A 15,741-nucleotide genomic window follows, 5' to 3' on the forward strand; every position below is an offset into this window, starting at 1 on the left:
TCCAGGGGTCTATTTCACCACGATTTCCTTAGCTTACTGCTGATTAGTGAACACTTGGGCTATTGTCTTTTGCTATTGTAAAACACATCATTGTAAAACTCTGGATATATTTAAGCGGTTTCTGAGATGTAGACAGCACACGATATCACTTACCTGCTTTAGGTATAGAACGCAAGGTCAGTGTATTTACAGACTTGCACATTACCTGCCATACTTCATACCCTTCAACCATGACACCCACCCCACATCCATATCTTCCTACATGGAGCAGGATATGACTATGTGAAATCCTATCTCAAACAAAACAAAACAAAAATAATCACCATACATCCAATTAATTCCACTCCAATATATATAGCAAGCATAGATAAGAATACAAACTCATACATGACTATTCATAGCAACACTATTATAATAACCCAATGTGTGAAACAACCTGAATATCTACAAACTGATGAGTAGATAATAACTGCATAGCCACACATAGTGGAGTCTCTAGTCAACCAGTGCTCTGTTCTCTAGGTCTGAAAATTTGCTTGTTTGGGGCGTTTGTATAGACAGTTGTACATAGTATTTTGTGAATGGCTTCTTTGATTTAAGAGGGTTTTCAAGGTTTGTCTGTGTCCCACGTGTCGGCTTTTTATTTCTTTTCATCTCCAATGAATAAGACTCCACTGTGTGGCTATTCAGTTATTTAGATTGTTTCAGTGGGGAGGGGGGGAGGAGGAGGAGGAGGAGGAAGAGGAGGAGGAGGAGGAGAAAAGAAGAAAGATCTCATGCAGCCATGTAGCCTAAGCTAGCTTCCAGTTTACTAGGTAGCAGAGGATGACCCCTGACTCTCCAGCCTTCATCTTCCCAGCACTGGGATGTCACCAATAAGATGCCACCCACTTAGTAATTCTGTGTTTAGCTGCTTCAAGGACTTTGGTGGCTGCGCTATCCCATGTTCTCCTTTAAAATACCTAAGCTTCTGATTTCTATACCCCACTACCACCACTGTCCTCATCTGTCTTTTCTTTCTACATAAACATCATGGTGGATATGAAGTTTCTCACTGTGTGGTGTATGTGATAACCAAATATATTCTGGAATCTGCTTTTCTCACCTGTAGCCCTTGGGAAGTGTTCCATGCCATTACACACATCTCCTACTGATTGACTGCCGGCTGCCCCCAGCCAGTACGAACACCACCAGCACACTAATGAGCAGTTTTGTTTTGCATTCAGAGAAATCAAAAACAATTTGATTCCTTTTAAAGTTTTCATGGCATTTATTCACCTATGTACTTATTTACTGTGTGTACCTGTGTGTAGATCAAGAGTAAGTCTTCTCTTTCTAATGTGTGAGTCTCAGAGTTCAAATTCAAGTCTTCAAGCTTGGCCGCAAGCACCTTTTCCCACAAAGCCCTCTTGTTGGTTCAGGAGAAGCACTTTTTGAAGGTCACCTTTGGAATCACTGGATTAAGGGGTGTATTTGCTGGGGCTGGACAGATGGCTCAGTGGCTAAGAGCACTGACTGCTCTTCCAAAGGACCTGGGTTTCCCAGCACCCACATGACAGCTCACAACCATCTGTTACTCCAGTTCCAGGGGATCTGACATCCTCGTTTGGCCTCTACGGACATGGGGCACACATACAGTGCACAGATATGTATGCAGGGAAAACACCCATATATATAAAATAACTTTAAAGGGGGTGCATGAGTTAATTAACATTTACTCTCTGAGAAAGCTGTACAGATACACGGTCCTGCAGTGGTGGGTGGGAACACTCAGCCCTGCACACCAGCCGGGGATAATGCCCCCACCCGGGCCTCTCCTCCTGAGCTCCAGGGCACTGCCCCTTGACCTCTGTTTTCCCTGCTCACTAGCACCACACCCAGTCAGAGGGAACAGATAAATGTTAGTGAAATCGCCACTGTCTGCTTTTGCAGTCCTCAATGATGAAGGCACAGAATTCTAGAGTCTTCTTAGTCCTCCAATATTAATTGTGAGTGTTAGGCCTTCTGTAGGAGTTGTACTATTTTCTAAGTCTTGGAAATAAAAAAAAAAAAAATCTCAGGGATCATTAAGGATCTTCAGCAACCAGTGTGGCTGTGATGAAAGCTGGAGCACGGGGATTCAGGAGCTTGGCCTGCAGACCTTAGAGTCCCAGAAAGAATGCTGCTAGGATCTCTCCATGACATCATTGTGCAGCTGAAAAGGAAGTTACGGGCCTGTTAGCATGATCCCCATTGTACAGAATGGGAGACTGAGGACCCAGTGCCAAAGTAACTTACTAGAAGCCACAAGACTAAGCAGCGACCTGGTTCTGACCTAGGCCAGGGCTCATTCCACAGCCTGTGACACCAGAGGGCTTGCCTGTAAGCTTCTCCTAGAGTTGTTCAACCCCTAGAGATGAAAGACCTTTCCCGGAAGGACATGTGAATAGGAGTAAAAGCCTGAATATATATGTGCATACATACTGTCTTAGTCAGGGAGGAAAGGGTTTATTCAGCTTACACTTCCACATTGGTATTCATCACCAAAGGAAGTCAGGACAGGAATTCACGCAGGGCAGGAACTTGGAGGCAGGAGTGGATGCAGAAGCCATGAAGGGATGCTGCTTACTGGATTGCTTCCCCTGACTTGCTCAGCTTGCTTTCTTATAGAACCCAGGACTATTAGCCCAAGGATGGCACCACCCACAATGGGTTCTCCCACCCTTGATCACTAATTGAGAAAATGCCTTACAGCTGGATCTCATAGAGGCATTTCCTCAAGGGAAGCTCCTTTCTCTGTAATAACAACTCCAGCTTGTGTCAAGCTGGTACACAAAACCAGCATATATATATATATATGTGTGTGTGTCTGTGTGTCTGTGTGTCTGTGTCTGTGTGTGTCTGTGTCTGTGTGTAATTTTTATGTGTGTATAAGTGGTCTGCCTGCATGTGTGTGTTGAGTCATATGCATGTAAAGATCTGATTTTAACCCAAGCAGCCCTGGGTTGAAATCCCAGCTCAGCTACCCAGGACTGCGTTACCATTTGGCCTTGGGTGTTTTTTCCTCTTGGAATTTTTCTCTTACCTACCTTCCTGGTCTATCTCTACTTAGTCATCTCCCTAGTTCCATGGCTGTTCACCATGACCTACCTACCCAGTTATAGTCCTTTTTAATAGATTACCAACCTCACAACTTGTACGTCTCCTAAAAATTCCCTAACACATATTTATATTTCTGTTTATTACACACTTCATGGGGTTATATCTTATTTAAATGAGATAAATACAAAAATAACTTTGGAGTCATGTCTATTTCCTTGTCTTGGGTGAACCAACAGTAAGGGTGTGCAGATTAATTTGTTACAAGAAGGAAATCTGAGGTTCAAAATCCACCGTCACTGGATTACCACCAAAAAGCTTCACACTTCATTCGATCTGCTGTGGGTTGTACCTCACATGTCAGTCTTCCCAGGCTGGTCTTGGCAGAGGGCCTACTCACATTCTTGTTCATCAGCACGTGGCAAGTCAGGAATTGTGGAGGACAAGGCTTCCTTCCAGTGGAGCCATTTGGGGAAATTTAGATTATTTAGTTAAGTGTGTGTGTGTGTGAATGCCACACGTGTATAAGAGACCATAGAGGCCAGAAAAAGGGCATTGAGTCCCCTGGTGCTTGAATTACAGGCAGTTGTGAACCACCCAACATGGGTACCCGGAACCAAACTGGGATCCTGCAGAAAAGCAACGAGCATGCTTAACAACAGAGCCGTTGCTGCCAGAACTGGAAACAGTTGTCTAAATGGACCTGTTTCTTCCTCATTATCCTGAAAGAGCTGATTGGAAGCTTTCTGTGGTAGTGCACACCTATAAAGTCAGTGTCCAAGAGGCAGAAGAAACAGTTTCTAGGCCAGTCTGGGCTATGCAGCAAGATCTTATCTAAACACTCAGCAGGGTCCTGGCATCAGGAATACTCCCCAGTGAGCAACTGTGGTATGAGTAACACCCCTGTGCTTCTCTGTGAATTTGAACTCTCACTGGGCTGGGCCTATGTTCTTTGCATTTCTCAGCAACACTGTTCAATGATAATGCTTATCTGAGGACATACTTGGGGCACTGCTGCTGACCCAAAGGGGACTTCTGTGGGATTTTTGTTTTTTTCTTCTGCCATCATGGTCTCCACCTCCGATGACAGACCCCCATGTTCCCCTAAAGAACCACTCCTAGCCATCAGCTTTGAAACTCCCCTGTCTTCCAGCTCCACGTAGAGAAGACGGCTTACCATGATTCTCCACCCACTTCTCTGAGCCCATGAGGGCTGCTGACTGCCATGGGAAGAACATGACCAAGAATGAAGCAAGAAGAGAGCTGTGCCCTCCTGGCTCTCTTACTCCCTGCACCCAGCCATTTGGAACCCAAACCTTCTCAGTGCCCTGTGCAATCATCAGAGAGCTGACCATGTGAGATGTCATCGTGCCTCCTGGGCCCTGGAACACGAGTCCAGCTCATTCCCCTAGATGCTGCTTTCAACAGGCTCAGGGTTGAGCAGCAGCTCTCTAGAGGTCACTCTGTCCCATTCCCTCCTTGTGTGAGTGGGAGATTGGGGACCCTGGGACCAAGGGCTTGGCCTTAGTCACACATGCAACAAAGTCACCTGAGGTATCAGGCCTTGGCTGTGTCAATAGCCACACCCAAGCCAGTGGGTGATAATGGGCAGCAGGCAGTGCCACGGTGCCAGCCAAGGCTTCTCAAGGACACTGCACAAGGCACTTGGTGGCCCTCATTGCCTCTCTCTCACTATCGCAGGTTCTCTGGCTGCAGGGTAAGCGACACATATATGAAATGAACACTGACTGATGTCTGCAACTGTAACGGAAGCTGTGGCAAAGATCAACAAAGTGGGCACCACGAGACCCCTCCTCCAGGAACCCCAGCAAACTCGCCTGTCACTGCCAACATTTAGGAAGCACATAACCTCAGGCTTGGGTTGTTGTTTTGTTTCTTGTATATGGAAATATACGTAGGGCAAAGGAGGTGTTTCCTCTGGGGTACCCAAGCTGTCCTCCTGGGGAAACAAACAGAAGCAAATCTTGGATGGAAGAGAAGGTCGAGGCCTCCTTCTGTGGGACATCGTGTCAGACAGGGTTCTTGGTGCAAGTTCCAGAAACTAAGGAACAGTGAGAAGCCAGGGGAAGCTTCCATTGTTGGTGAAGGACTGAAAGAGCAGGCTTGGTCAGTAGAATTAAGGATACACTAAAGGGCTGGGAAGCAGGAAAGGCAGCCATTGCCTGCACCCGAGACTTAAATCAGGATGCTCTTACCACAAGGACTGCTACCACAAAGCCACTGGCTGGAAATCCTTCCTTTTTCACTGCCAGACTTCAAAGTTCTGGAAAAGAGCATTTGAGATTATGTATCACCAAGTGACTCCCAAGAGATGAGAGAGAAAGGGTCAGACCCTCGTGACAGCAACTGAAGGGAGTCCTCTCTCTAGGTGATACAGGAACCAGAATTAGCCTGTTCCGATGCAGTGGGGAGCAGCCACATCCTTCCATGGAGTGGGATATCTTTGGAAGGAGGGATGGAGGCTGGAAGACCTCGAATCAAGAACTCTGGCTCAGTTTGCCACTGAGCATGGAGCTTGCCCTAACCTTGCTACTTTTGCTAGGTGCTGGTAAATCTGGGGAGTTACAGAGTTGGTTTTGAGCATGGAGATGTAAGAAAAGAGCTGTAACACTAGGTCTGTGTGGCCATGGAGAGAGGATAACTATGGGAGATTTTCATGCTTTTTCACTGAGAAACAAATGCAAGACAGCCACATATACTATGTGACCAATAAAACACTAGGCTTCATCCCTAGCATCTTCCCCTCCATCTCTCTCTCTCTCTCTCTCTCTCTCTCTCTCTCTCTCTCTCTCTCTCACACACACACACACACACATTCACACACACACTCACAGATAAACTCACACACACAGACACACACATTCTCACACACTCTCTCTCACACACACACCTACAATTACACACACTCACACACTCATACACTCACACATACTCTCATACACACTCTCACACACAGACACACACACTATCTCTCACACACACTCACACACTCTCTCTCACACACTTATAATCACACACAGACACACACACTCACACTCTCTCACACACACTATCTCACACACACTCACACACTATCACACAGACACTCATACACAGACACACACACTCACACACACCATCTCACACACTCGCACACACTCACATACGTTCTCACACACACTCACACACACACTCACACATACACTCACACACATACACTCACACATACACTCACACACACAGACACACACACTCACACAGACACACTCATACTCACACACACGCACACAGTCACATACTCAGACACCCAGACATACGCGCACACACATGCACACACACACACACGCACACACACACACACACACACACACACTCACACACACACTTTCCTTAGGGTATAGAGACTTCATTTAGGATGAGCCCACAGATGCTACTGACTATTTTCAGGTCCCTGCCACCAGGCAACCAAACCAGGCCTTTTCAAGAGGACCCTCGTGTGTCAGAACCCAACGTTGCAGCCCTAAAGACCAGCCTCCCTTGGTTTATTTCCCTCTGGACATGGAAATGAAAGTAAGAAACTCCCCAGAGATGGATCCCAAGTTGGGTAAACAATTCTCAGAAGTGGTGGGAGGGAGCTTAAGTCATCCAATTTAAGTGTTAAAGATTTGTGAGGCACAGCATCCTTTGTGTAAGAGACCCATCAGCATCCATCCCGTGGGTACCAATCTTCTGCTGTCTGCAGTCTATCCAGATGCCCTGGAATCCATCACTTTCTGTTGTGCTTGGCCACTAGGACATGTACCACTTGACTGCTGCCTTGCTCACTCCAGTATAATATGCCTCTGCTGCTTCTTGATCAAGCACTGCAGGGTCTCATTGGCTGAAGGGAGAAGAGGAAATGAACGCTTCCGTGTGTTTCCCTCAGTGTCCTTCTGGGGGAGGATGGAAGCTATGCAGGCCTAAATCGAGAGCTTCCCACTCGTGTAAAGCCTGCTGGCCCTCAGCACAGATGTAAGTGTGGGAACTACTCGGGATCAAACTTACAATGTGCTACTTGGTGACTCTGAGAAGATCACTTAATATATATGTGCTTTGGTCACTGCCGGATCCCCTGGTCATATCTTGCTCTGGGATTCAGGATTCTTTGTGAGGTTCTTGTTTTGTTTTAAACTTTATGTTTATTTACACATTCATTCATCTACTCATTCATTCATTCACTCACTCATTGCTCACCTGAGGACCTTGCTCACAGGTTTAAATGAAGAATAAAGGAACCCACAAAGATGAATACCAACAAGTCAAGCAGGAAGGTTTCTGGCTTTTCTGTGTCCCCATAGCTAGGGATCGAGGTAATAGAAGAACAACTCATCGCTAAGGCAACACCTTCCTTGTAGCTCAGGCTGGTGACTTGTGACTTGTGACTACCCCGTCATCCTTCTAAGTGCTGACATTACAGGCACAAGCCACCATGGCCAGCAAGGAACAGCTTTTACCTGAGTGTGCCTGAGTGTGTCTGCCACTCCCGCCTCCTGCCTCTGGGTCGGTCTTCTCTGTCTCTTCTGCCCCTTTGCTGGCTCTTGTTCCCTCCCTCCCTGATGTCCTTTCCTGACCAGACCAGAGCTGAAATATTTTCACAGGGGACATCTCTGGGCTTAGAGGCTGGCCAGGTAGTTGACAAGGTTAGACAAAGACAAAGCAACCTCTTGCCTTTGCTGGAGCTGCCGGCCCCAGGCTTGGAAGGCAGAGCATTCGTGTTAATTACAAGTCCCAGGAGGGTGTCAAGTGAGCCTACAGTGGCCTGTGGGGCGGGGGCTCTGATCTAGTGTGTTTTATATCGCCGCGATAACCATCAGTTTCAAAATCAGCTTGCCTTACGGGTTATAGTATGCCATCAAGGGAAACCACAGCAGGAGCCTGGAGGTGGGAAGCTGAAGCAGAGGCCGTGGCGGGATGCTTCTTACTGACTTGAGCCTCCCAGCTTGCTCAGTTTACTTTCTTATACACGCCAGGACCACCCTCCCAGAGGTGGCACCGCCCACAGTGAGCTGGGCCTTCCACACTAATCACCAATCAGGAAACATTCCCAGATAACTCTAGTGGTGTCAATTTAATAAACAAAATAAACAACGCACACGCACACACGCACGCGCACACACACACACACACACACACACACACACACACACACGGTACCCCAGATCAGGTCCCTAGGTTTTTGTTTTTGTTTTTGTTTTAATTTATTTATTATTATACATAAGTACACTGTAGCTGACTTCAGATGCACCAGAAAAGGGCATCAGATCTCATTACAGGTGATTGTGAGCCACCATGTGGTTGCTGGAATTTGAACTCAGGACCTTTGGAAGAGCAGTCAGTGCTCTTACCCCCTGAGCCATCTCACCAGCCCAGGTCCCTAGGTTTTTGTACTAAGTTCCTAGGGTAGGCAAGAAAGTCCTACCAGCTCTTGGTGGACTAGGAGACTCAAGTCAAACAAGCAAGGTAATGCTGAGTCCAGCTGCCTGCCTGCCTGCTACCCCTCCTGCCTCTGTAACCCAAGGGCTAGAAATTCTGACCCCCTGTTTCTCACTGGGCACCTTGCACAAGCTCTTAACTTCCTCAACTTCCTCAACTCATTGCTGGGAAACAGATGATAAGAGGAAAGTGTCAGAATCCGGGATAGCACAGGGCAAGGTCTGGCCACCACACATCACACATACACAGGGTGTAAGCTGAGAATGGATTACAAGTCTATCATCTTAGTAACTCAGAAGCACAGGGACCACATGTTTGAGGCTGGAAAGATCCATATAGCAAGACCCTGTCTCAGAAACACACACACACATAGACACACTTGACTCGTGTTTTTAAACAGTTGGAAGGAAGTCGGGAGAAGCAGATCTCATGATGTGCAATCTGAGTGCTGCAAACATACATGTACTAGCACAGGGCACACGGGTACACACACACCTTGCCATGACAGTACTGGGAGCAACTATGGCAGAGTCAGTATCTGGTCATCCTCAATGTTTAAAATCCTACCTGTCCCTTTCCAGGAAATGCACGCCAGCTCTCGGTACAGGCTTAAGGGTGCAGACTACTCCATTTCAAAGCTCTAATCTGTCACTAATTTCATAGTGTTAAGGAGGTCACTTAATCTGTGTACACTTCAGTCCCATCTTCTATAAAAAGGACACACTGAGCTGGAGAATCGAGTCAGCAGTTAAGAGCAATTGTTGCTCTTGCTGAGAACCCAGATTCAATTCCCAGCACCTACGTGGTGCCTCACAATTATCTATAACTCCAGTCCCAAGGGATAAAATGCCCTCTTCTGACCTCTATGGCTACCAGGGCATACATGGCATACATACATACATACATACATACATACATACATGTAAGCAAACCACCAATGGAATAATAAAACAAATGTAAAAAATGAATAAGGGGCATGTTGAGGGGCTCTATGGATTCTATCAAGGCTAACTACATCAGCGGATGGAAATCACTGACTAGTTCTGTCCATCATGTTATGTTCATAAATAGGGGAGATCATGGCTGAAAAGAATTAGGCATTTCTTTTGGGTTTTAATGTTAGCTGGGAGGAAAGGTGACCCTCAACCTGTCCAGGGCAACCTTTATTTCTCAGATACTCAAAGGAAGAGCTCAGAAGAAAACATAGCCATGAGGGTACATGTGAAGGGAGTAACAGTGTGGATGGAACTCTGTTCCCAGGGCCCCTGGTGGGACCAAGCTCTCCAGCTAACAAGTTAGGAAGGGGCAGTCCTGAGAGTGGCCCATATGGCCTGCTCTGTGTCTTGTTTGGATGTCGCTATTCAGTAACAGTGGTAGTCATGAGAGAACGAATGCTGGTTTCTTGTCTCTTTGACCTTCCCAAGAGAGGAATGTTGACTCCTGGCATCCTACCTGGCATAAGACAGCTGTGGGAATGGTTCTCCCCAGATGGGAGGAAGTGGGAAATAACCATGGAGACTTGGTAGCATCATGGAGGGTGTTGGTTTAAATGTGGAGCGGTTGGCACTGGGGGCTGAACTGATGGAGCGTAGATCAGTGCATTGACTGCGAGATTGACTGAGCAGGTAACCACTCTTGCCACACAAGCTCACACTAACCTCAGTGTGAGCTGCAGGACCCAGTCCACTCTCACATGCATGGGGCTGGTAAATTAAAGTGAAAGGAGGGGGGAGGGGGAGAGGGAGAGGGAGGAGGAGGTATGTCTGCTGGGCAGTCATGGCAAACGCCTTTGATCCCAGCACTTGAGAGGCAGAGGCAGGCGGGTTTCTGAGTTCTGAGGGCAGCCTGGTCAACAGAGTGAGTTCCAGGACAGCCAGGGCTACACAGAGAAACCCTGTCTCAGAAAACCAAAACCAAAACAAAGGAGTAGGAGGAAGAGGAGGAGGAAGAGGGGAAGGAGGAGGGGGAAGGGGAGGAGGACTGTCTGAAGAGGTGGAAGACGGCTGTCCCTTTCCTATGGGCAGCCTGTGTCCTACTCTGGGCCATTTGAGAAGAGCAGGTCTGCTTGATTCTCCTTGGAAGGTGCCTTAAGTGTTTTCCCACACTCCCATCACCCCAGTTAACAAATAAAAACAGCTCCTGGTCTTCAAACATTCTCAGCTATGCAGGACTCACCCTACTCTCCCTCTGGCAAAGTGTTCCTGGAGGATGGATCCTACTGCAGGCCAAGAATCCAGCTTTATCAGCAGCTCTGGAACCATTAGTGGATTCCTTGGGGGCAGCGGAGAGCCTGTTTAGCAAGTCCTAGGTTCACCTGGCCTCAGGGAAAGCCAACGTTCTCAATGATCTCAAAGATCAGGTGGCCCATATAAGGACTGCTCGGCTCTCACCATGCCTTACTTTCTAACCTTATCACTCGTTACACCGCTCACACATGCATGTCCCTGCCACAACAAAGCACCATCAAAGCCACTCGCTGTATCAGTTGCCTTTAAGTTATAAGGACCAGGCGCCAAGGCAGGTGGACCAGCAGAAGGACTCGTGACTCATGTGACTGAAATGTCTGGAGGTTTCCCCTGTATCGGGCTCAGCCAGACCCAGTAGCTTGGGGCCTCTCTGTCAATACCTAGACCAGCTTTCTTTTGAGGAGTTTCTAGATGGTTGCTGAAAGCGCCAAGCTCAAACATTGCTGCTTGTAATAGTGAAACTCTCACTCAAGGCTCTGAGCCCAAGGCCTAGGACATGGCTTTTCACAAGAACAGACCAGAGATGTTGTACATCATAAATCATATTGTTTGGAAGACGTATCAAACAGTGACTGGATAGGCCTAAGACACATGGTCCAGGCACATTCTTCCTTATAGGAGAAGACCCCCATAAGAGTTTTGGGTCCCCAGAGGGTCTGGGTTTCTTATACCATGAGGCTTGAGAGTGGAGGAGGGTGGGTGCCCAGAGGGTAATGTGGATCCTCTAATCAGAAACAGGGAAACAAGACACAATTAGCAACAGCATGTGCCCGCTACAATATTGGTCCTTTGGGCAACCTAGTGACCGGGTGTGAATCCAACCACAAGTGAGCTATGCAGGTACTCAGAAAGAATGCTCGGCCGTGTCTGAAGTCAAGGTTTCTGCAGGTTGCCTTATGGTCAGTATCAGAGGGCTGGAAAAGATGGAAACGTCGGGAGGCATTTGAACTCTGACCGTTGACCTTCTTTCAAGAGCTATGGCTACCAAAGGGGGCGTACGGACAGCACATATGTGGCTTTATAGCAAGTTGTTAAAAAGTGCTGGAGAGACTCAGCTAAGAGAGGGGCTGTTTGGGCTCAGGGTTTTAGAGGTGTCAGTCTGTGATCAACTGGCTTCGTTGCCTTGTGTCTGTGATGACGTATCAAGGCAGGGGCCTATGCCCCAGCAAAGCACTCATGTCAGGAAGTAAAAGAGAGAAGAGGAAAGGACTGGGGTCACATAGTCTTCATGAAGCCTTCTCCCCAATGACCAAAAGATGTCTGACTAGTTTCCTTCATCTTCCTTCATCTCCCAATAGTCCTTTCAAAACATGGGCCACGGAATCCTTTGTTCTTCCTAGGAAATTTTTAACAAGAGTAAACCAAGTGAGCACCTCTGGAATCCCACTAAGGCAGTGACTAAGGAAGATGAAGCAGAACCTTATGGCAGACACTCCTCAGCCATGTTGGCCCTCTTCCTTCTTGGAAGGACCTGCTTTGCTTAAGTATTTGTTTTGTTTTAAACTTTTTACTATTGTGTTTATTAATGTGTATGGGTGGATGAGCGAGTGGATGTGTAACCATGTGTCACAGTTTGGGTGTGGAAGTCGGAGGCCCACCTTCTGCCATGTGGGTTGCAGGGATCAAGCCCGGGTCCTCAAACTTGGTGGCAAGCCCCCTTACCTACTGAGCCATCTCACTGGCCCCTCTTCAAGGGTTTAATCAGCCCCCAGCCGAGAGCAAAACTTTTCAGGATTTCCTACAATTTTTTTTTTAAATAGAAGATCCTCAACTCTATCTTACAGGGCTCACAGTTGCATAGATCTAATGGAGACATAGAAATGGGCTGAAGTAGAAACAGCCACAAACCAAACAAAAATGAAAAGAATTGTTTGTCAAGCCCAAGGTAAGGCTGGCTGGATCCAACACGCTCATAGCATGCAGCATGTCTCTGGATGTCTGTCAGCACCCTGGCCCCTGCCCCCACCCTGTCCCCACTTGCTGCTTCCCTGTTGGCTCTCTCTTCTCAAATGGCTGTTTCAAGCTGACAGCCACCAGCCTAGGACCTCTGGGGGTGGGGGAATCCCCCCCCCTCCAGTTCTGACTCATCCTGGGGCCTTCTGCTGTAGCGTGCCTCTGGCCCTGGACTGTCTGTCACCTTCCTTTTGATTGGCCATGTCTAGGACACGCTTGTCCCTTCAAGTTCAGGGGACCAGTCAGGATCTCCCATGAAACCACGTGGATGATGTCAGGGCGGATAAGAATGCCTCCCTGAGGGAATGTGGAAGCTCTCCTCAAAGAAGAAGTAAATGGGTGCTAAGCAAGCAAGAAAAAAAAAAATGCTACCGGACTCACAATATGTATTTCATTGCCAGTTAATTCTGATCCATGGGTAAGAGAGAGTTAGGACATATTACAGCCATGGAATCTCTTTTTTCCTAGATTATCTTCGACAGGAGTGGATAAACTGAATAGACCCCAGAATGGACTCCAATGTGCTAGAAAGACAGCTTGTGGTCCCCCCTAGCCTCCCAAGGCACTTCATGTTCCCTTCATCTCCTTTTGCAACCCTCTGGGGTTGGTCCCTTTGGCTGTCACCCTGCCTAAGAAGCCCGTAGCGGTAGAGTAAAGAAGGACACAGAAGGAGCCGGCTGGCTTAGGGCACCGCAGACACTGGAGTTGGATGCTTCTGGCTTTGAAAGCCTCCGCTGGCCGCTGGCCAAATAACGTTGCAGGCTTTGCAAAGCACTGGGCCCAGGAACTGCGTGGGCACTGATGACGCTCTAGCCTGCCGGTGATGGAGGGGATGTCAGGAACACTGCATCTGCTGGAGCACAAGGAGATGCTACGGGGACGGGCTGGCTGGGGAGACTTGGTGGAGGATGAAGCCAATTTCACACTTTATTAGTCAGCTCAGGGCCAATTGAGGCCGTTCTGAAATGAGGCTGATGCCACAGCTCTTGCTCATCCCTTGCTAGCAAGAAAGGCCTCTGTGGCCTGAAAGCCTTCTTGGCGAAGGGGCAGTAGTATTCCCACTCAAGACCCTGCCCCCCAAGAGTTAACCATGAACTTGGGGTCCCTCTTAGTCTGCAAGAGGACTCACAGCCAGGAGTAGACAAATTAGGCAGGGTTGGGGCTTGGGGCAGATGCTCCTCATTCATTCATTCATTCATTCATTCATTCATTCCTCCATTGAATGCAACGGATGTGTTTGGGAGCCTACTATGTGCAGCTTGGTGCTAAATGTAAATACTAATGGTAAGGAGCGGTAACGAGAGAAATCTCACTAGTGTTCATTGATTCAGCAGCGTCTCACTGACTGCCTGCCACGCACCAGATATGGTACCAAACACCAGGGCTGCAGCCTGAGCAAACAGACAAAAACCTGCCTGTGTGGAGCTAGCTCGGTGGGTGGGAGAGAGCTTTAAGAAAAAAATTCAACACAAAAGAAGAGCGCCATATAAACACACACACATAGGAAGAGTGCCTAAGCAAAGCAAGGAAGACTTCTTGGAGGAGGCGGCAGTTACTGAGATCTGAAAGATGTTTAAAGCAAGAAAGTAGGGATGCATCCACTACTTCCACTCTGTTCCACAGAGTGTTCCACTCTGAAGCAAGAGTGTGTGACAAAAAAAGGCAGAGACAGCAGTGCAGATGATTCTCCTCAGCCAAAGAGCACAGTTCACAGAGGGGATGAGAACAGGACCCAGGACGTGTGGCCATGATCGAGAGCCCTAAAAGGAGTGGTAGTCAAGCCTGTGTATCTGAGGCCGTGGGTCTGAAGACTAGAAGGTAGGCAGAAGGAGCCGGAAGTGGGAAATAGACACAGGCCATGCGGGATCCAACATGAGTCCTCATGAAACCTGAACTTAGAGTGTGGGGAAAGAAAAGGTAGGTGGGTTAGTGCTCTGTCAGGGAGCATCAGGGGAGCTCTCTGAGAGTACAGTGGACAGACTGGAGATAGAATCATGAACGTGTGTTCAGATCCCGTGCTATTCCTGACTACTAGATGGCCTCCGACACGCCCTGACCTCTGGGACTCTTCATACTCAGCATATGGAACAGCAAAGCATTGAAAACTGTGGAGAGCCATAGGTACAGTACACAGGAATGCCAGGGAAGACACCAGTAAGAGGTCAACGCTCAGCTCACAGAAGAAGGTCCTCGTGTGATTGCATCCTTACCTCCTCAAAGTCAGCACAACCATGCACCAGCGCTGAGATCCCAGCTCCGGATCTTGCTCCATGGCCTTCTGTTGACTTGGGAGGTTTGAGCCTCAGTTTTCTCATCTTTCAAAGGGGGAGATAGCAGTCCCCGCATGACGCTGATGTCACGAAGACTGAGATGCGTGTGAGGTGCTCAGCGAAATGCTTGTGCATTGCAGATGTTAAATCACTCATTAATGATGATCAGTACTCCCCCACATCATCCTCACCCATCAGTGCCTGTTAATATTTAAAGGGTGAGAGACTGACAGACAGACAGACAGACAGACAGACAGACAGACACAAAGACATACAGACAAACACCCCAAGTCTAGCTACTTTTATCACCAACATCTCAATTTATGTAAGAGGAAGCCAAGGCTCAAAAGAGGTTAAAAAAAAAAAAAAAACTTATTCTGAAGTCCTGCAGCAGGCTAGGAGAACTTAGATTTAACCTGTGGTCCAGCTCTAAGCCCACACGCCATCCTGCATCACGAGGCTCTGGTGCCCAAGCCCACGGTGGAGCCAGTCTTTCTGCTGAGGCTACTTCACCAGCCGCCATGCAGACCTCCTTGGTTAAAGCAACAGTGAGTCCATGGAGTGGCCAAGAGTCCTGGCGGTGATCTGATTCCTGAGGCTGAGTTCTGGCTCTGCTGCTTAGCCTCTCTGCCACCTTGGTGTGCTATTTAAAGTCCCCACGTCCTTCTTCCGGAGGGACGCGTGACAGCAGCATCCAGAGCATCATTGTGACGTAACAGCAT

General features: G+C 48.0%; 1 long non-coding RNA gene across 1 annotated transcript; it reads right to left on the reverse strand.

Annotated features, from left to right (window-relative positions):
• Positions 1-1,256: 1,256 nt before the first annotated feature.
• On the reverse strand, positions 1,257-15,639 carry Lncbate10 (brown adipose tissue enriched long noncoding RNA 10). Its single transcript, NR_045419.1, has 4 exons — positions 14,960-15,639; positions 5,295-5,362; positions 4,917-5,038; positions 1,257-2,194 (listed from the first exon to the last, which is right to left on the reverse strand). It is a non-coding gene; the product is annotated as a brown adipose tissue enriched long noncoding RNA 10 (long non-coding RNA).
• Positions 15,640-15,741: the final 102 nt, after the last annotated feature.

The sequence above is a fragment of the Mus musculus genome, chromosome 18 (genome assembly GCF_000001635.26).
Source record: "Mus musculus strain C57BL/6J chromosome 18, GRCm38.p6 C57BL/6J".
NCBI lineage: Eukaryota > Metazoa > Chordata > Mammalia > Rodentia > Muridae > Mus > Mus musculus.